At 41.9% G+C, this 22,422-nt stretch overlaps 1 pseudogene; it reads left to right on the forward strand.

Annotated features, from left to right (window-relative positions):
* Positions 1 to 3,609: 3,609 nt before the first annotated feature.
* LOC133052858 (ubiquitin-conjugating enzyme E2 D3-like) lies at positions 3,610 to 4,079 on the forward strand (annotated as a pseudogene).
* The last annotated feature ends 18,343 nt before the right edge of the window (positions 4,080 to 22,422 follow it).

The following is a 22,422-nucleotide window of genomic DNA, read 5'->3' on the forward strand; positions in this document are numbered from 1 at the left end:
GAGGATACCACCTACCCTGATGAAGTTTTAAATCCAGGAGATGTCAGAGAATCTCTGGCATTCTTGGACACAGAACACCAAACCAGTCCAAAATGCTGTTTAGAAAGAATCTTTCATTTCCAGTAAATCATATTTTGAGTGTGGGGGTAGTTTTTTTTAGCCAAATGAAATTCACATAATGTAGCATTTGGTTCTGAGACTAACGCTTCCTTCCTTCCAAGCTGCTCTTTCATTTAAACAACTCCTAGAGTTGTTTTGCCTTGGAGAAGGAAATGGCAACCCACTCCAGTGTTCTTTCCTGGAGAATCCCAGGGACAGTGGAGCCTGATGGGCTGCCGTCTATGGGGTCGCACAGAGTCGGACATGACTGAAGTGACTTAGCAGCAGCAGCAGCAGTAGCAGAGACTGCCTAGTGGCCCAGTAACTAAGTGGCTAAGAATCTGTGCTCCAAATGCAGTGGGCCTGGGTTCTATCCCTGATCCGGGAACTAGACCCCACTCCACACACCACAAGTAAAAGATCCTATATGCCACAACTAAAACATTCCTCATGCTGGAACTAAAGAACTTTCAGGCTGCAAGGAAGTTCAAGGATCCTGGATTTCAAAGACAAGATCAAGCATAGCCAAATAAATAAGTAAACAAATAAAATAAGCCCCTATATTCATCAATTTCACCATCACCTATAATATACTCATCTCATACACTTTGTGGAATTATCAACACAGCCAAAAACGCTGAATGGAATACCCTTTCAATAACATGAGCTCTGTCTCCAAAACTCACAGCAAAGAGTGCCAGCCGACTGGCTTCTGAGTTTCCAGTTTCATTCGACTATTACTTTTATTTCAAAGTTTATCTCCTTGCAGTTGATGAGCATGAAACGTCTAGGTTGAGCACTGTGTTCACGTGCACTGGGACAGGAGCACACGGCACATTCCAGCCCCACCCCACGGGGGATTTCTCTCTGGTTTACTCATGTTGCTGTTTAGTCCCTCAGTCGTGTCTGACCCTTTTCTACCCCATGGACTGAACAGATTGCTCTGTCCATGGGATTCTCCAGGCAAAACTACTGGATTGGGTAGCCATTTCCTCCTCCAGGGGATCTTCCTGAACCAGGGATTGAACCTATGTCTCCTGCAATGGCAGGCAGGTTCTTTACCACTGAGCCACGTGGGAAGCCCCATCATTTCAAAGCAATTGTTCAGGGTAGTTTTCCATTCCAGGCCTAAGTCTCTCAACTTTGAGACCCTCCATCTGAGGGTCTGTACCTATTCAGTGTTTCCACAGTCTCCCTGGTGGGCTCACCATGTAGCCTAACTTAAAACTACCTTCCACTGCCAGACTTTTATTATCCTAAAGTCTCCAAGTGCCTTGCTTCAGTGTATTTACACTAGACTCCTCATGAGGAAGCCCTCAGTCCCCTCACCTCCATACACCTCATTTTTATTGGGCCCCTAGATCTTAGTTCACCAGCTACTTTATATGAATACTGCTCTTAGACTCTAAAATTCTATAAGAAGGGGTTGAGTTTCTTTCTCTTAGCATCCCCAAAACCACTCAGAAGCCTTCCAAAGAGCAGATGCTAAATTGATATTTGAACAATTATAGTGTAAGTGTGCAAGAAGTCAATTTTACTGGGATTTCACTTCTCCTACATTCTTAAATAAGCGAAGGCAATCCAGGTAAATACACTTCAATTTTACAAAGAAAGACTAAATCGAATAAAACAAACCAAAAAGTGAATACCTGTCAAGATTTTTTTTTCTGTATCTTATAATCACACAGACTTCACTGTGGAAATATTTCCATTTTGACAAAAAAATCCATATTCCAATATCATGTTGTCTTGTTCTGAATGACAAGAAATGATCCAAGGATTTCAGTCTGTGCTATGTAATACGAAAATTCTTACTTTTCAACTTGATAATATGCAGTACATGTGGGAGCTGTGCCATTAGTATGCTTAGACTCTGAAGCTAAACACATCTTTGATTAAAAGGAACAACATTTAAAAACAGACAAAAAGAAAAATCTCCAATTTGTGCATATTGTATAGGAACACAAGTACGTTATATGCTGAATTTCCATGAGCCCCACCTTGGCCCTCCGCTAGTTGGAAGACTGCCTGCTTTCTTGAAATGCAATGTGAAGTATCTGCTCAGACGTCACTAGGGGTGGGAGCAGCTTTGGTCATGCTCGGGAAAGTGCACTGGCCCTGGCACCATAGGAACCCTGGCTGCAGCTCTGGCTCTGGCTCTCTCTTCTTCAGCTCTCAAAGCCTCCTCGTACCAGGATGCAGAGGCACTGGACTTAGTATCACTGACATTAGCCCCAAACTCCCACATTCTTTTGTATATCTATATCTATCATGGAAGCATCCCTTATTACTTTACAAAATTGTACTCATTCCTTTTTATAGCTGTGTAGTACTCCACTCAGTGGATATATCATGTTCCCTCAATTAACATATGCATGGGCATTTATGTCTTTTCATATGGTTGTGGATGTCTCTTCAGGTAAATTTCTGAAAACACTGAATTACTGGCTCAAATGTAAAAGCATATTTAATTTTCTGACATTACCAAATTGTATTTATGCTCTCATCTCATTCTTTGATATGTAGCTGTCAAAGAATGAGATCAGTACATTCTCTAACACTACATACGAAGGTAAACGGAAAAGGGATTAAAGACCTAGATATAAGAGTGGAAACCATAAGACTCCTAGAAGATAACATTATTTATGTCAAAAAGTGTTCTGCTCATAACAATATTTTTTTGGATCTGTCTCGTAAAGCTAGGGAAATAAAAGCAAAAAGAAATAAATTGGTTGTAATTAAAGTTAAAATGTTTGCACAGCAAAGGAAACCATCGACAAAATGAAAAGCCAACCTACGATATGGGAGAAAATATTTGCCAATGATATAACCAATAAGGGGTTAATATCCAAAATATATAAACAGTTTATACAACAGTTTAAAAAAAATCAAGAAAAAGATGGGCAGAAGACTTAAATAGACATTTTTCCAGAGAAGACATACAAATGGCCGAGAGGCACATGAAAAGATATTCAACATCATTATCATCATACGAATGCAAATTAAAACCACAATGAGGTATTTACCTTATACCTATCAGAAGGGCTCTGATCCAAAAGGAACAGAAGTAACAAATGTTGGTGAGCATGTGGAGAAGATCTGTACACTGTTGGTGGGAACGTCAACTGGTGCAGCCACCATGGATAACAGTAAGGAGGTTCCTCCAAATCTAAAAAGAGAACTAGCAAATGACCCAGCCATCCCACTCCTGCATGTATATTTAAAGAAAAATGGCCCACTCATTTGGATGGTCTGCTTCATCCATTTGGATGGTACTCGACGCTTGTCCGAGTCTGAGGGTCTCCACTGCTCATCTCCCCTCCCCCCATCTACTCTCCATAGGCGACCCCGCCCCAGTCCAACCTCCCTGTTCACTAAGAGGCACCTGTGTCTGCAGAGCCAGTGTGAGATGAAGAGAGAGCCCTTGCCAGCCACCAGATAATCAGGAGTTTTGGCCGGACCTTTGAGCACACACTGAGACCGTGAGGAGTCAGACAAAAAGCACAGACTATGGCACTGAAATGGATTAGTAAGGAACTTAGCGATGTGGCCAGTGGCCCTCCAGCCCAATATTCTGCAGGTCCAGTTGGGGAGGATACATTTCATTGGCAGACCACAATTATGAAAAAGGACGGCAGCCCACATCAAGGCAGTGTATTCTGCGTGACAATTCATTTCCCTAAAGACTACCCGTTCACACTACCTAAGGTTGCATTTGCAACAGAATTTATCATCCAGACATGAACACTAATGGCAGCACTTGGTTCAATATTCTAAGATCACGGTGGTCTCTTGCTTTCATGATTTCTAAAGTTCTGGTATCCATTTGTTCCCTGCTATGTGATCCGAACCTAGATGACAGCCTCCCCAGTGCCAGAGGTCGCAGAGATCTATAAAACAGAAATAAGTACGAAAGAATTTTTCAGGAATGTACTCAGAAGTATGCCATGCAATGCTACCTTAAAGTCAGAAGAGAATAACCTGCATTAAAGCTTGAATAAACTTTAAATTACTGCTAAAAATGAAAAACAATACCCCACTAATTCAGAAAGATCCACAGACACACACAGTGGAATATTACTCAGTCATAAAAAAGAATGAACTTTTGCCATTTTCAAGAACCTGGATTGATTGGAAGGTATTATGCTAACTGAAATATGCCAGATAGAGGAAGACAAACACTGTAGAATACCATTTATATGGAGAATTAAAAAATAAAACAGATGAGGGAGATGAATCAGACTCACAGATATAGAGAACAAGCTGGTAGTGGTTACCAGTGGAAAGCAGCAAGGGGGAGGGTAAGGGCAGGGATAGAAGATTAAGAGGTGCAACCTAATATGTATAAAATATATAAGCTACAAGGATATATTGAAAAACAAAGGGAATATAGCCAATATTTTATAATAACTATAAATGGAACATAATCTTTAAAACCTGTGAATCACTTTGTTGCGTACCTGAAGCATAAAATATTGTACATCAACTATGAAAATGAAGTGAAAGTGTTAGTTGCTCAGTCTTTCTCAACTCTTTTTGACCCTATGGACTGTAGCCCGCCAGGCTCCTCTATCGATGGAATTCTCCAGGTAAGAATTACCCACTGGAGTGGGTAACCATTCCCTTCTCCAGGGGATCTTCCTGACCCAGGGATTGAACCCAGGTCTCCTGCCTTGCGGTCAGATTCTTTGCCATCTGAGCCACCAGGGAAGCCCACATCAACTATACCTCACTTTAAAAATATATATTCTCTCAGGAACATTCATATATACAATACAGAATTATTAACTATGTGCTTCCCTGGTGGCTCAGTGGTAAAGAATCTGCCTGTTGATGCAGGAGATGCGGGTTCAATTCCTGGGTCGGGAAGATCCCCTGGAGGAGGACATGGCAACCAAATCCAGTATTCTTGCATGGAAAATTCCAAAGACAGAGGAGGGTGGCAAGCTACAATCCATGGGGTTGCAAAGAGTAGGAAAGCACCTGGCGACTTAACAACAACAATTATTAACTACAGTCAACATGTTGTACATTATATCCCTAAGACTTCTCTATTTTGTAAGTGAAAGTCCTGAGTGTTTATGCCATTTGGTCACTTACACCCATTTCATCCATCCTCCAACCCCCTCTTGTGGCAACCACCAATCTGCAACATGATGGACCTAGAGATTACCATACTGATTGAAGAGATTCAGACAGAGAAGGGGAAATATTATATGACATATCTTATATGTATAATTTTAAAAGAAATGATACAAATGAACTTCATTACAAAATAGAAAGACTTACAGTCTCAGAGAACAAATTTATGGTTGCCGCTGGGGAAGGATGTGGGACAGGAATAGTCAGGGTATTTGGGATGGATATATACACACACACACACACACACACACACACTGCTATATTTAAAATGGATAAGCAACAAGGATGTATTGTATAACACAGGGAACTCTGCTTAGTGTTATGTGGCAGTACTGATGGGAATTTGGGGGAGAGTTGATATGTGGATATGTATGGCTGAGTCCCTTCACTGTTCACCTGAAACTGTCACAATATTGTTAATTTACTATACCGCAACACAAAATAAAAAAGTTAAAAAAAAAACAAACAAACCTGTGCCTCCAGTGCCAAGGGTGTGAGTTCAAACCCTGGTTGGGGAATTAAGATCCCATGTGCCACACAGCAAATCAATCAACAAAATATCATCACAGAAAAAAGTGATGGGGATCCATGAAAGAAATAACTGATAAGCTAGATTTCATTCCCTTTAAACTTCTGCCCTATAAAAATACACCATCAAGAGAACAAGAAGATGAGCCATAGTCTGGGAGAAAATTTTTGCAAAAGACATATCTGATGAAGGCTCTAATCTAAAATATACAAAGGACTCTTAATATTAAGAAGAAGAAGATGGACAAAAGATATGAATAGATACCTCACCAAGGAAGATACACAGATGGCAAACAAGCATATGAAAAGATGCTCCACATCATATACCCTTAGGGAACTGCACATTAAAAAAACAAGCAGATACCACGACATGCCTTTCAGAATGGCCAGCACCCAAAGGACTGAGAACACCAAATGCTGCCAAGGACGTGAATCAACAAGAACTCTTATTCCTTGGTGGTGATGATGGAAAATGGGAGAGCCACTTTGGAAGACAGCTTGCAAGTTTCTTAGTAAACTAAACATATTCAACACTGCTGGTAGGAATGTAAATTGGTACAGCCAATTTACAGGGAAAAGAGTGTAGCAGTTCCTCAAAAAATCAAAAATAACACATGATCCTTTCCGCAAAATTCCACTACTATCCAAAGGAATTGAAATCAGGACCTCGAAGAGAGCTCTGCACTCCCATGTTCATTGCAGCACTACTCAACAATAGCCAAGAGAGGGAAGCAGCCTAGGTGTCCAGTGATAGATGAATGGATAAAGAAGATGTAAAATACACATACAGTGGAATATCATTCAGCCTTAAAAAGAAGCTAACCTCTCCAATTATGACAGCATGGATAAATCTAGAGGACATCATGCTACAGTGAAATAAGCCAGACACGGAAGGACAAATACTGCATGTCATTTATATGAGGAATCTAAAATGGTCAAAGTCAAAAAAACAGAGAGTAGAGTGGTGGTTGCCACAGTCTATGTGAGGGTGAATGAGAAGGAACTGTAGACTTAAAAAACATTCACATTTCCACATTAATCAAAGTTAATATATTTTATAATTTTACATGTTTAGAATACTTAACTTTGGGTCATATGTATCTAATTTAATATGATAATTTATGAGAGTAACTCTTTATGTTATGCCTTATCTCATTTTCCAAAACCTTTAATATGAGATTTCAACACTCATTTTTTATCTTTGGGGTTTAAGTACATTTTATTAATTGGATATTGATATTATTAATATTAATAATAAAATCAATATTAATTAAAAAAACATTCACAATCTATGCATGAGACAGGGTGCTCAGGGCTTGTGCACTGGGATAACCCAGAGAGATGGGATGGGGAGGGAGGTGGGAGGGGGGTTCACGAAAGGGAACACATGTACACCCATGGCTAATTCAGGTTAGTGTATGGCAAAAACCACTACAATATTGTAAAGTAATTAGCCTCCAACTGAAATAAATAAAAGAAAAAAAATCACAACCTAAACATTGACAGGCATATTCTATTTGGTAGAAACATTTAGGACTTCAACCCAGGAGGCAGCATCTTGAGTAACCTTGAGAGAACTGCTCCAAGGAAGGGAGGGGAGGAGCCAGGTTACATAGAAGTTTTGCAACAAACGGCAGGTAGTCTGAATATCAAAACATTATCATAAAAGAAAGTGAAGTCATTCAGTCATGTCCAACTCTTTGAGACTCCATGGACTGTAGCCCACCAGGCTCCTCTGTCCACGGGATTCTCCAGGCAAGAATACTGGAGTGGGTTGCCAGTTCCTTCTCCAGGGGATCTTCCCGACCCAGGGATCAAACCAAGGTCTCCCGCATTCCAGGCAGACGCTTTAACCTCTGAGCTACCAGGGAAGCCCATCATAAATGAAGGAAAACCAGATAACCCAGGTTAAGGAATGTAGCACTTTTCTATATATGCAAAGATGCAAGAATCGGGGCTCACTGAAATCATTCCTTTGATATGAACTTCACATATCTGGGGCCTGTATCCTGTATTTTTACATCCTGTGTTCCCTCAGGCCTCACCATTCGTGGTGGCTGCAACTGTTGATAACTAACAGTGTTTATTCACTGATACAGCAGGCAGTATTCCAATTCTAAGTATTAATCAAAACTTACAAAGTTTAATTATACAAAATGAATAAGTTCTAGGGATCTACTATATAATATAGAGCTTATAGTTAAGAATACTATATTGTACACTGTCTAAGAGGTCAAATCTCATGGTAAGTGTTCTTATCACACATACAAAACATAAAGGGTGAGAAGGCATCTGTCAAAATGGCCATCATCAAAAAATCTATAAACAATAAATGCTGGAGAGGGTGTGGAGAAAAGGGAACTCTCTTGCATTGTTGGTGGGATTGGAAATTGATACAGCCTCTATGGAGAAGAGTATGAAGTTTCCTTAAGCATTAGGAATAAAACTACCACATGACCTAACAATGCCACTACTGGGCATAAACCCTTAGGAAACGATACGTGAATAAGACACATGTACCCCAATGTCCAGTGCAGCACTAGTCACAATAGATAGGCCACAGAAGCAACCTGGATGCCCATCGACGAATGGATAAAGAAGCCTTGGTACATATATACAATGGAATACTACTCAGTCATAAAAAAGAACATATTTGAGCGAGTCTAATGTAGGGGGTGAACCTAGGGCCTATTATACAGAGTGAAGTGAGTCAGAAAGGGAAATAGGAATATCGTATACTGACACATACATATGGAATCTAGGAGACAGTACTGATGAATGTATTTGAGGGCAGGATGGAGATGCAGACAAAGAGAACAGACTTGTGGACACAGGGGTATAGGAGAGGGTGGGACAAATTGAGAGTAATATTGAAACAGATACGTTACCAAATGGAAAATAGATAGCCAATGGGAATTTTCTGTGCGATGCAGGGAGCTCAAACTGGTGCTCTGTGATAACCTAGAGGGGTGGGAAGGAGTGGGAGGTGGGGGGGATGTTCAAGTGGGAGGGGACATATGTATACCTATGGCCAATTCATGTTGATGTGTGGCAGAAACCAACACAACATTGTAAAGCAACTATACACCGATTAAAAATAAACTTAAAAAAGGATGAGAGGGAAATTTTGGAGGTAATGGATATGTTTATGTCATTAAGTGTGGTGGTCATTTCACAGGAGTAGACTTATCTCCAAACTCATCAATAAATTAAATATCTATAGGTTTTTGCATATCAATCATACCTCAGTAAACTGTCTTTTTTTTAAACCAGACTTATTTAGGCCAGGAGTCTTCTTCCATCCCTGTCATTTAGGAAACTGAATACCTTTCCAAACTCTGCAAGCCTCAATTTCTTCATCTGTGACATGGGTTTCAGAAGTTCTGTCTCGGGGACTGAGAATAATGCCTGTAAAATGCCTGGCCCATTGCCTGGCCTGTCCTGAGACTGTCAAGGATGCCAGTCCTTACCGTGATCAATTTGTCCCCCGGAGATTCAACCCACCACACCGTGGTTCAATTTTCAACCCAGGTGATGTCAAAGAATAAGCAGGGGTCTAGGGCAAAGAACCCTCTATGAGAAAAATCATGGTTAGCAAGGTAAACTAGTGTTTTCCTGTGAAGAGTAAGTCACTGAAGGTCACCATGAGGTAGACATCCTCAGTGGATGTAACACAGTTCCAAAATATTTCAAGGACCCCAAACTTACCTATCTCTCACTTGCCCTTTTTTATAAACCACTCCCGCTTTCATTCATTTACCCACAAGTATCTATTCCTTCCCTATTGTTTGCTAAATCACAGTCAAGATAACTTGATTTGAATTATTAGTTTTGTTTTGTTTTTAGTGGTGTGGGCGCTGGCTCCCCCAGAGAGGGCAGAGTGCGCCAGTCCAGCAGCTTCAAGGCATCATCCCACTTCAGGGGAGTGCCATCCTGATTTCTGGGAAATGCCATAGAGAGAAGTCAACATGAATAAAACATCTAATCTCACAGTGTTTACCTCTACTGGAATAAGAGGACAGGACACATTCCATGCCAGCTTCACATGATTTCTCTCTGATTTACTCACAATCCCAAAGCACAGTCACACCTGGAAAATACTGCAGGTTTGGTTCTCAACCCCCAAAGGAAAGTCCATATCACATTTGAGTCATACGAATTTTTTGGTTTCCCAGTGCTTTCATAAAATTTATGTTTATACTATACTATAGGCTATTAAGTGGGCAATAGCATTATGCCTCAGAATGATATAGATATCTTTTTTTTAAAATTTTTTTAAATTTTTTTTTATTAGTTGGAGGCTAATTACTTCACAACATTTCAGTGGGGTTTGTCATACATTGATATGAATCAGCCATAGATTTACACGTATTTTCCATCCCGATCCCCCCTCCCACCTCCCTCTCCACCTGATTCCTCTGGGTCTTCCCAGTGCACCAGGCCGGAGCACTTGTCTCATGCATCCCACCTGGGCTGGTGATCAGTTTCACCATAGATAATATACATGCTGTTCTTTCAAAACATCCCACCCTCACCTTCTCCCACAGAGTTCAAAAGTCTGTTCTGTATTTCTGTGTCTCTTTTTCTCTTTTGCATATAGGGTTATCGTATACAGAGTGAAGTAAGCCAGAAAGATAAAGAACATTACAGCATACTAACACATATATATGGAATTTAGAAAGATGGTAACGATAACCCTAATGATATCGATATCTTAAAAACACCTCTTTGCTAAAAGAAAAAAGATGCTAACCATTATCTGAGCCTTCAGTGAGTCCATCATTTTTGCTGCTGAGCGTGTGAACACTGCAAGAATTATCAAAATGTGACACAGATATGAAGTGAGCAAACGGTGTTGGAAACATGGAGCCAAAAGACTTACTGCAAGCAAGGCTGGCTGACAAACTTTTAATTTGTTAAAGAAAAAGAACAAAGAAAAGAAAAGAAGTACCTGTGAAATACAATAAAGCAAAGTGCAACAGAGTGAAGTGTGCCTATAACTGTCAAGGGCAGTTTCCCATCCCAGGCTTTGTCTTTAAACTACGGGGCCCACCATGCGAGAACCTGGTCCCTGGTCAGGATTACCGCAGCCTCATCCAGCCCGCCATGCCCTCAACTTATATTTACTTCCCACTGAAGGACTTATATTTTCCCAAGGCCCACCACTACCTTGCATCAGGGAATTCACATTTGACTGCTGTCATGTCACCATTTTCTTTACATGACAGCTGCTTCTCAACTCTATAATTTTATGGTCAGTGGCTAGATCTTTTGCTCAGCTCTCCAAGTACTAGCATGGAGTCTTCTATGAGCAGAGGCTCAATTAATGTTTAGGGAATAAATGAGCCTGTGAGCATGAGGATGAATTTCTTAGAATTTAATTCTACATTTTTGAATTAACGAAGCATACACTGTCATTTATAATTTTGTAAAACACAGACTACAAAAGATGAGGAAACCAAATACCATCCATCTTACTTTCCCTCTATTACTTGATCCCACATATTTCACTGCTTAATTTTTTCATATTTTCAAGGAAATAACATATTGTAATGCCATGTTACCTTGCACCAGCTGACTAAATAAGATGGAAGCTTCCCCATTTGTTTAACACAGCAGGAAAACTCTTATCCTTAAGACCGATAAACAACAGTTAAGTGTGACTGATGTCATTCGGACACTTAGATTATTAGCTTTCATTAAGGAGCAACCTTTGAAAAGCAGCAAGAACATAAAAACACAGATTTTTCTCTAAATTCCTCATACAGAACACAAACTCCAAGGAATTATACACTGTGCTCCCTCAGGGATACCCAGTTCTATACTCCTTATAGAACACTGAATACTATCTTCAGGCACAAAGTACAGAATTTCCCTAAGCTTCATTAGGCCTGGGAAGAATTGCTGGAGGAACACTGGGACATCACTGGCTTGGGCCCTCTCTTCCTCATCTTTCAAAGCTGTGATTCACAGGATCTCCGATAGCTCACAGAAGGGGTGGGGTGGGGTGGGGCTGGGATGGGGGTGGGGCTGAGGGGGAGGGGGTGGGTGTGGGGAGAAGCCTGATGGGGTGTTCTACAGTCCTCATTCACAGTCCACATCTTCGTATCTATCAGAGCCTGACAGTCCTCCCTTTACTGAACTGTGTCCACAAGCCTCCAAACAAAGCTTCACCTCTTACACTTCGGCAGGGGAGAAGTCCGGGAATTGAGCGCATGGGTGCCGCTTTGTGTCGCCATCTTTACTGCCCCATGCCTCGTTAGCACTCGGCACTCTCCCAGGACTGGAGTTAGGGCCTAGGTTTCCTTCATTTACAGAATCAAGTAATCGCTTATCTTACACAATGTCTTAGATCAAGATATACTGAAGGGGGAAAAAAAAAGATATACGGAAGAAATCAGCCTAAAAGAATTAGAACCATCCCCTGCCGATCACAGAGATGAGACTTTGGGCATACTCTTTGTTACAGGACGGGGGGAATGGTCCCTTGAGACCACATTCAGGTCCTCACCTTGCCTTCAGCTGTCCTGAGAATCCACTCTTAGCCACATGAATGCACTGAATATCAGTCCGAGCTCTTCCCACCAGCACGGAAGTTTTGCGGAGACACTTCCGGCTATGGCTGCCTTATGCAGGATCTCTGAGGGATGATGGCAGGGGCAGGGCTCTGTGGGGACCCGGTCGTTCAGTGTTCAGCGGTCCCTGGGTCATCCTTTAGGGTCCTCACCATGCCGTCTGTCAAAGCCCGGGACCCTTCGCCCTACGGACTTGAGTCCTCCAGCCCCCAAAACAAGCCCTCACCTCTCCGAGTCCCTAGTGGGGAGTCAGGGCACTGCTTTGAGCATCTCTCCTTGACAGGAGGAGCGCCACTCTGTGAGCCTTCCTCCTTGGTGGCAGAGACCCTCTCATTAGCACTGATGGGCCTCATCAGTGGCCCATCGCCACTGCGGCCATCAGTCTTGGCCATCAGTGGCCAAGACGCCACCCTCCTGAGAACTGGGGTTTCCATCCTGACAGAAAAGTCCTTCCCTCGCTGAGACCAGACAGAAATGAAGAGGCTTCTCATTCCTATAACTCTGCCTGGAACCTCTGGGGTTAAGAATAGGGGCAGGGGTCTGCAAAGCCTCCTCATTTGTGGGTCTAGTGATACTTCTTCTTCACTCAGGGGTCTCACCATGATCCTGGCCAGTCCTGGGACCTGACCTTCCAACCTGAGATTCTCCCTCCTCTGAATCGAGGCCATTCTTCTTAGACTCAGATTTTGACCTCACAGAGAACTACAAGGCTTCTAAGAGGGAATGTCCTGTCTGGGCATTCTAGGCCTGAGGGCAATTTTGGGCAGGTCTCTGAATGACCCGTATTTTAGGGTGGTTGTGTCTCCAGTCCTCACTTATGGGGGCCCAAATTTTGTCTATCTCTTGGATAGGTTTTCACACCTGCTGGTGTAGCTGAAGTGATGGCTTCTTAAATTTCCTGCTCTTTTTCTTACAGTGGTCCTTATGCTGGATTCATTCATCTTGAAATGGTGGCAACTACAACTGCAGACCCAAACTGTGGTACATAACAAGCAATTCAACTTTTTTGCATAATGTCGTGACTTCTCTCTGCTTCTTGAGAGCACTTCCAGCACCACTAGGGGCACTTCATATGAGTCCTATCATGTTATTCAAGGTTTACAATATCATGGTAAACACAATGAGAACTACCTGAGAACCACTGGTGGTCAGATTTTTGAGATCATAACTTACTACCGAAACTGCTCATCAGGGATGAATAGTGCTATTCATGGTCCATAAGTTGTGTGTGTGTGTGTGTGCATAACTTTTGATAAATTTAAGCTTTTCATATTTGTATATATTTTATGGTAGTGAGTGATAAAATAGACTAGTATCTACATAAATTTTATGCATTCATGATACCTTTTTCTTAATCTTTTTTTATTGCTAGGCTATGTGATTCACCTGTTTTTTCAAGTCATCTCAAATCTCTGAATAGTTTTCAATGTATTTATTGAAAAAAAATTCATCTATCTGTGGACCTGCACTGTTCAAATTTGTGTTGTTCAAGGGTCAACTGCATACAAGGAGGTGGCAATGCTGAGCCGTACGATAGTTACATTTGTGATTTTCTGAGGAACCTCCACACTGTTTTCCATAGTGGCTGTGCCAATTTATATTTCCAGCAACTGTGTACATAGGTTCCCTGTTCTCAACAGCCTTGCCAAAACGTGTTATCACTTGGCTTTTTGATAATAGCTGTGCCAACAGGCATGAGGCGATGTCTTACTGTGGTGTGGATTGTCATCTCCCTGATGGTTAGTGATGCTGAGCTCCTTTTCATATAGCTGCTGGCCATTTGTATGTCTTCTTTGGAAAATGTTTAGGTTCTTTGCTCCTTTTTTTAGTGATTTTCAATTAATTAGTCTGTCATTGAGTTGTCTGAGTTCCTTTTATAAGATATTAATTTATGAGATATATGGCTTGCAAACTTTTTCTCCTATTCCACCTTTTCATTTAGTTGACTGTTTCCATTGCTATACAGAATCTTTTTAATTTGATGTAGTGCCATTTAGCTTTGTTTTTCTTGCCTGTGTTTCTGATGTCAAATTGAAAAGCAAAACAAAACAAACAAACAAAAAAACAAAATAAAGTCCCCGGAACACTGCCAAGACAAATGGCAAGGAGTTCTCCCCTAAGTTTTCTTCTAAGTGTTTTTAGGTTTCTGGTCTCATTTTTAAGTCTTTAATCCATTTTGCCTTTTTCAAGTGATGTAAGATACAACTCAAGTTTAACCCTTTTCATGCAAATATTCAGTTTTCTCGACACTATTGGGTGACTGAGGATACCCTCTTTTTCACTGTGTATTCTTTTTTTTTTTTTTTTATTAGTTGGAGGCTAATTACTTCACAACATTTCAGTAGGTTTTGTGATACATTGCCATGAATCAGCCATGGAGTTACATGTATTCCCCATCCCGATCCCCACTCCCAAACCTCCCTCTCCACCCAATTCCTCTGGGTCTTCCCAGTGCACCAGGCTGGAGCACTTGTCTCATGCATCCCAGCTGGGCTGGAGATCTGTTTCACTATAGATAATATACATGCTGTTCTTTCTAAACATCCCACACTCGCCTTCTCCGACAGAGTCCAAAAGTGTGTTCTGTACATCTGTGTCTCGTTTCCTGTTTTGCATACAGGGTTATCATTACCATCTTTCTAAATTCCATATATATGTCTTAGTATGCTGTAATGGTCTTTATCTTTCTGGCTTACTTCACTCTGTATAATGGGCTCCAGTTTCATCCATCTCATTAGAACTGATTCAAATGAATTCTTTTTAATGGCTGAGTAATATTCCATGGTGTATATGTACCACAGCTTCCTTAGCCATTCGTCTGCTGATGGGCATCTAGGTTGCTTCCATGTCCTGGCTATTGAAAACACTGCTGAGATGAACATTGGGGTGCACGTGTCTCTTTCAGATCTGGTTTCCTCAGTGTGTATGCCCAGAAGTGGGATTGCTGGGTCATATGGCAGTTCTATTTCCAGTTTTTTAAGAAATCTCCACACTGTTTTCCATAGCGGCTGTACTAGTTTGCATTTCCACCAACAGTGTAAGAGGGTTCCCTTTTCTCCACACCCTCTCCAGCATTTATTGCTTGTAGACTTTTGGATAGCAGCCATCCTGACTGGCGTGTAATGGTACCTCATTGTGGTTTTGATTTGCATTTCTCTGATAATGAGTGATGTTCAGCATCTTTTCATTCACTGTGTATTCTTAGTGCCTTTGTCAAAGATGACTTGACTTTATGTGCATCTTTGTATTCCTAGGCTCTATTCTGTTCTATTGGTCTGTGTGTCTATGTACACGCTGGTATCACACTGTCTTGAACAAAGGCAAGAAGTGCCAGGCTTCCACCTTTGCTCGTCTTTCTCAACATTATTTTGTCTATTCAAGGTCTTTTGTGGTTTCATAAGAATTTTACCATTTCTATTTCTCTGGAAAATTCCAGTGGAATTATGACACACAGTACATTAAGTCTGTAGACCACTTTGGGCAGGATGGATACTTTCACAGTATTCCAATTCATATACTTGGGGCATCTTTTTATTTGTGTCTTTTCCAACTTCTTCCATCAGTGTCTTGTTGCTTTCAGTGTTTAGATATTTCACTTTCTGGATTAAACTTATTTCTAAGTATTTTATTCTTTTTCACACATTTGAAGTAGAACTGTTTTCTTAAGTTCTTTTTCAGATAGTTTGTTGCTGGTATTTAGAAACACAACTCATTTTTCTGTGTTATTTTGTGTCCTGCACCTTTCTTGAATGCATTTCTTAGTACTAACAGGACTGAAACTCAAAACACTCACCCCACTGTCATTTCCCCCTACCAAGAAATGTCACAATCTCTCTTGGTACCCAGCTGTACCAGCCCGAGACAGGGGGTGATGCCAAAGAGTCAAATTGCTGTGCTTACACATTTCAAGTGCAGCTGATGTAAATTTTATGCTTACCTATGGTACTGCAATTTCTTAATTGGGTTCTAGACCTTCTATAAAGGTATTTTGTTACTTATAGAATTTTATTTTATTTTATTTTTAATTTTTATTTTTTTATTATTTTTTTTTCCAGTGGGTTTTGTCATACATTGATATGAATCAGCCATGGATTTACATGTATTCCCAATCCCGATCCCCCCTCCCACCTCCCTCTCCACCCGATTCCTCTGGGTCTTCCCAGTGCACCAGGCCGGAGCACTTGTCTCGTGCATCCCACCTGGGCTGGTGATCTGTTTCACCATAGATAGTATACATGCTCTTCTTTTGAAATATCCCACCCTCACATTCTCCCACAAAGTTCAAAAGTCTGTTCTGTATTTCTGTGTCTCTTTTTCTATTCTGCATATAGGGTTATCGTTATCTCCTTTCTAAATTCCATATACATGTGTCAGTATGCTGTAATGTTCTTTATCTTTCTGGCTTACTTCACTCTGTATAAGGGGCTCCAGCTTCATCCATCTCATTAGGACTGGTTCAAATGAATTCTTTTTAATGGCTGAGTAATATTCCATGGTGTATATGTACCACAGCTTCCTTATCCATTCATCTGCTGATGGGCATCTAGGTTGCTTCCATGTCCTGGCTATTATAAACAGTGCTGCGATGAACATTGGGGTGCACGTGTCTCTTTCAGATCTGGTTTCCTCAGTGTGTATGCCCAGAAGTGGGATTGCTGGGTCATATGGCAGTTCTATTTCCAGTTTTTTAAGAAATCTCCACACTGTTTTCCATAGTGGCTGTACTAGTTTGCATTTCCACCAACAGTGTAAGAGGGTTCCCTTTTCTCCACACCCTCTCCAGCATTTATTGCTTGTAGACTTTTGGATAGCAGCCATCCTGACTGGCGTGTAATGGTACCTCATTGTGGTTTTGATTTGCATTTCTCTGATAATGAGTGATGTTGAGCATCTTTTCATGTGTTTGTTAGCCATCTGTATGTCTTCTTTGGAGAAATGTCTGTTTAGTTCTTTGGCCCATTTTTTGATTGGGTCATTTATTTTTCTGGAATTGAGCTGCAGGAGTTGCTTGTATATTTTTGAGATTAATCCTTTGTTTCTTCATTTGCTATTATTTTCTCCCAATCTGAGGGCTGTCTTTTCACCTTACTTATAGTTTCCTTTGTAGTGCAAAAGCTTTTAAGTTTCATTAGGTCCCATTTGTTTAGTTTTGCTTTTATTTCCAGTATTCTGGGAGGTGGGTCATAGAGGATCTTGCTTTGATTTATGTCGGAGAGTGTTTTGCCTATGTTCTCCTCTAGGAGTTTTATAGTTTCTGGTCTTACATTTAGATCTTTAATCCATTTTGAGTTTATTTTTTGCATGGTGTTAGAAAGTGTTCTAGTTTCATTCTTTTACAAGTGGTTGACCAGTTTTCCCAGCACCACTTGTTAAAGAGGTTGTCTTTTTTCCATTGTATATCCTTGCCTCCTTTGTCAAAGATAAGGTGTCCATAGGTTCGTGGATTTATCTCTGGGCTTTCTATTCTGTTCCATTGATCTATATTTCTGTCTTTGTGCCAGTACCATACTGTCTTGATGACTGTGGCTTTGTAGTAGAGTCTGAAGTCAGGCAGATTGATTCCTCCAGCTCCATTCTTCTTTCTCAAGATTACTTTGGCTATTCGAGGTTTTTTGTATTTCCATACAAATTGTGAAATTCTTTGGTCTAGTTCTGTGAAAAATACCGTTGGTAGCTTGATAGGGATTGCATTGAATCTATAGACTGCTTTGGGTAGAATAGCCATTTTGACAATATTAATTCTTCCAATCCATGAACACGGTATGTTTCTCCATCTGTTTGTGTCCTCTTTGATTTCTTTCATCAGTGTTTTATAGTTTTCTATGTATAGGTCCTTTGTTTCTTTAGGTAGATATACTCCTAAGTATTTTATTCTTTTTGTTGCAATGGTGAATGGTATTGTTTCCTTAATTGCTCTGTCTGTTTTTTCATTGTTAGTATATAGGAATGCAAGGGATTTCTGTGTGTTAATTTTATATCCTGCAACTTTACTATATTCATTGATTAGCTCTAGTAATTTTCTGGTAGAGTCTTTAGGGTTTTCTATGTAGAGGATCATGTCATCTTCAAACAGTGAGAGTTTTATTTCTTCTTTTCCTATCTGGATTCCTTTTACTTCTTTTTCTGCTCTGATTGCTGTGGCCAGAACTTCCAACACTATGTTGAATAGTAGGAGGAGCCAAGATGGCGGAGGAGTAGGATGGGGAGACCACTTTCTCTCCTACAAATTCACTTATAGAATTTTAAAATCTGGGTTGCTGTGGGGAAACAGGGGCTGGGAATTCCTGTTCCACTTTATTGCAGATGCCACACACTCAAGACCCTTTTCGTTATTTCCTGATATCAACAATTTCACTGTCTTCATTCACATTGGTAAGAAACTCCCAATACTCTTGACATGTTATCTTGCTCTGAATCACAAAGAGAGACTCAAGGATTTCCAATTCGTTATAGAAAATACCAAAACCTTTATACTTATACCGAAATGCAGTAATAAATGGGATATACTTTGTTCATAAACACAGATATGGAAGTAAAAGAGACCTTCAATGACAAGGAAGTATATTTCAATACTATGAAAAAGAAAGCCCTAAGCAGAAAGAGATACATCTCCCAGTTACTGAGGTCAAGCAAGAAAAAAAAAGACATAAAATGTGTTCCCTTAAGCTCCATCTTGGCACTCAATTACTTCAAATACTTCCTTCTCTTTTCAACCTCAAGATGAAGGATCTGTCCTGGACGTCACTATGTGGGAGGAGCAAGAGGACTGAGATCTGGAACGTGCCCTGCTCATGGCAGTAGCACTCTCTCTTAGCTCTCGAGGCCTCTCTCTACCTCATCCTATGATGGAATTCAGGACCTCCAAGGGCTGACAGCAGGAAGTGGATGCTACAGAACCCCAGTGGTTCTGGGTCGCTATTTCTTTCATTTCTTTGTCAGGGGCTTCACATATATATTGGTGAATTCCTACTCTGACCTGAGATAGTCCTCCTTAGACCAAAGGATTCAAGTCCCTGACAACTGTACTGTGACAACGGAGAAAAGAGATGTTCACCTTGAGATCTCTCCCTGGAACCTTCTTACACCTAATATTCTTGGGGGTGCTTTCCTCAGTCCAGACGTATGGGTGACCTCCTACAGGCCCTTGCCCCTTTGATTAAAGGCTTCTTGGGAAATGCCACATCCCGGGAAAGCCCCGATCACTTTCCCTGCTCCAAACTTGCAGAGAATGAATCCCTGTCCTAGGAGTGATAAGAGATGGGAAATCCATGGCATAAGTAAGGGGGGCCAGGTAGAGACCTGCAAGAGAAACAAAACGTGGTAACCTGTCCCTTCTCTCCTTCAGCCAGATTTCTCAGGGACACTCTAAGAAATAAACCTTATATTTTAGAGATAACAGAAATTTCTTAATACAAAGAAATGGCTATGTGATGATTGTTTTGTGAGTCCTTGATCTTTTAAGCTTATCTGAAACCTCATATATATGCATAGATGATCTTACTGCCAGAAAATATCATCTCTTTCTTTCCTCTCTTCATATGTCACATTTGTTATGGCATTATTATTATTATTGCTCTGGCCATGTATTACAATGTAACTGTTTGAACCTAGAGTCTTGCTTCCATTTGCTTCCAATACATTTCACAGTAATGAGAATAAGAAGGTAATTAAGGGAACAAGGTCAGCTCAGGCTTGCAGGAGTGAGAGGGTGAGCTTTAGAATAACTCAGATCAGGGGGCTATGCCCATCCCTGTCACTTAATCAGCTATGGGAAGTTTGTCACATAATTAAACTCTCTGAGAGAGCCTTGGGCTCGTTGACTCTGAAGGGAGTTTGGCAAGCCCTGCCTGGAAGGACTGGTGGCATGTGGTGGTAACTGTAAAGCATCTGCCACAATTCCTGGCAGGCACCATATCCCTCCTTTCTCATGACTGGTGGCTGTACTTTCCAACGAAGACCTGGCCTCCCTTAGGCCTGATATAGGGCTTCCCCGGTGGCTCACCGGTAAAGTGTCTGCCTGTGATACAGCAGCTGCAAGAGATGCAGACTCAATCTCTGGGTCAGGAAGATCCCCTGGAGGAGGAAATGGCAACCCACCCCAGAATTCTTCCTTGGAATATCCCATGGACTAAGGAGCCTGGTGGGCTACAGTCCATGGAGTCACAAGAGAGTCCGACATGGCTTAGCAATTCAACAAGAAGAAGGAGGCCTGGTATAAAGATGTGAGGGAGAGCCTTGCCTGACAGTCTTCCCCTGAGCTTTCTAGAACTGACATCAAAGGGCAGGGCATGACTCTCTTTAGTCCCCTCTATTCAGGGATGAGTAGACCCCTCAACCTTCACTTGGACTTCACAATTTGACTTCTGGTGAGGCCTGAGGAATGCCCTCCTTCTTGACCTGAGGCCTACCTCCTCATAGTAAGACCCATACGTCCCTGTGAGCCTGGACGAGGAGACAGGGTGGCCTTATCTAGCCACCCCTGCCCATAGTCTCACAAGAATGAAAGCTGTGGCAAGCTCCTTGAGGATGACAGACGGTTCATCTCAGGGTCCCACGTCAGGGTCCCAAATTTGACTCTTAGCCAAGCCAAAACTCCCCCCTCTGTTGACATGGGACCACCACCATCAGACCAAAACCCCAACTTCCCTGCTATTATACAGTCAGAACTGAAGGGGCCCTTGGCCTGACAACTCTACCTGTGGCCTTCTAGTCTGACAGTAGGGAAGATTCTGTGTGGCTATCCTGGTATGTGTGTATAAACAGTTTTACCGTCCTCACCCTGACTTGGAAATAACCTGGAAATATTCATAAGCTGGAAATATTCCCTGGTTTGCCTTAAGGCTTCTCCCCTCAGGCCCCCAATTCCCTGAGACCCCCAAGGGAGAAGTGGAATTTGCCTCATCGGTCCACCACAGCCTGTGGTCTTCCGAGGCTAACAGCAGTGGAAGGAATATGTTTTGCCCCTATTGTTTTGAGACAGATGGTCTTTTCAGTCATCAGGGACCTTACCTTCTGGTACAATCTGGAAATCGTCCTTCTGTTTAGTGTTGGCTGCTCCCATTGACGAGGATGAGGTTCCTTCCCTCCACGAGACGCTCTGGGAGGAAGTGAGTAGGACTCACCACGTCACCAGGCCTAAGTGGCAGAGTCTCAGGCCTGACAGGGACAGTGCCCTCTGTGGCCACCTTCCTTCTGGGAGGCATCCTTCATTGTCAGCCCGTGCCATCAGTTGACTCCTGTTTGGAACTCAGTACCTGACCTCAACTGACTGGGTCTTCCTGCACTAGTCCAAGGACTGTAAGGCCCTGAAGCCATTCGCCTTCAGAAAATGAGGGATAAACCTAGTCTGAAAATCCTGCCTGTTCCCTCCCAGGGCCCAGTACATTTGCAGGACTTTCTAAGAATTTCTCTGTAGTGGGGTAGTTGCCTGCTGCACTCCTCAGACAAGGTTGTGCCACTCTCATACCTGGGATTTCCACTCTGTCATGAACAGCCAGTGAGAACGACAGTCCTCACCTCCTTGACACCAACTAGGGAGAAGTCACGGGGCCCTTGAGCTGACCAGCACTTCCCTCTGCCTCCCAGGGCTCACTGAAGATGGGCTAAGTGTAGCCCTGTTGGCTGTGAGTTGAGGGGCTTTCATGTCCATACCCTGGGTCTTCACTTTGACTCTGCACCCTTCCTGGGGCTGCTCTGCTGATTCCCAAAGTCCCTACTTTCCCGGGACCTGAGTTGAAAGTGATAACCACAGCAGCCCAGATAGTTCTGGACTCCACGGGCTTGCCAACAAGGACAGGTATATCTTTACATGTTCCTACTATGTCGCTGCATCTTTCCATCACCCTCATTCAGGTTTATCACTGTCATTTCTGAGAGACTGATCCTCTCTCCCTTACCAACCTCAGAACTCTGCTCCGAGACCAAGTTTCTTAGGTCTCAGAGGCCTGAAAAATAAGCGAGGCTATGCTTAGCCTAATAGGTCTGAGATCCCCTGTGACTCAGAGCAGTTGGGAGGGCTGTTCAAGTGAGTCCCCCCATATTCTGGGGTGTTCCTCTCCTCAATCCTCCAACATGGGGT

This window comes from Dama dama, chromosome X (assembly GCF_033118175.1).
Source record: "Dama dama isolate Ldn47 chromosome X, ASM3311817v1, whole genome shotgun sequence".
Taxonomy (NCBI): domain Eukaryota; kingdom Metazoa; phylum Chordata; class Mammalia; order Artiodactyla; family Cervidae; genus Dama; species Dama dama.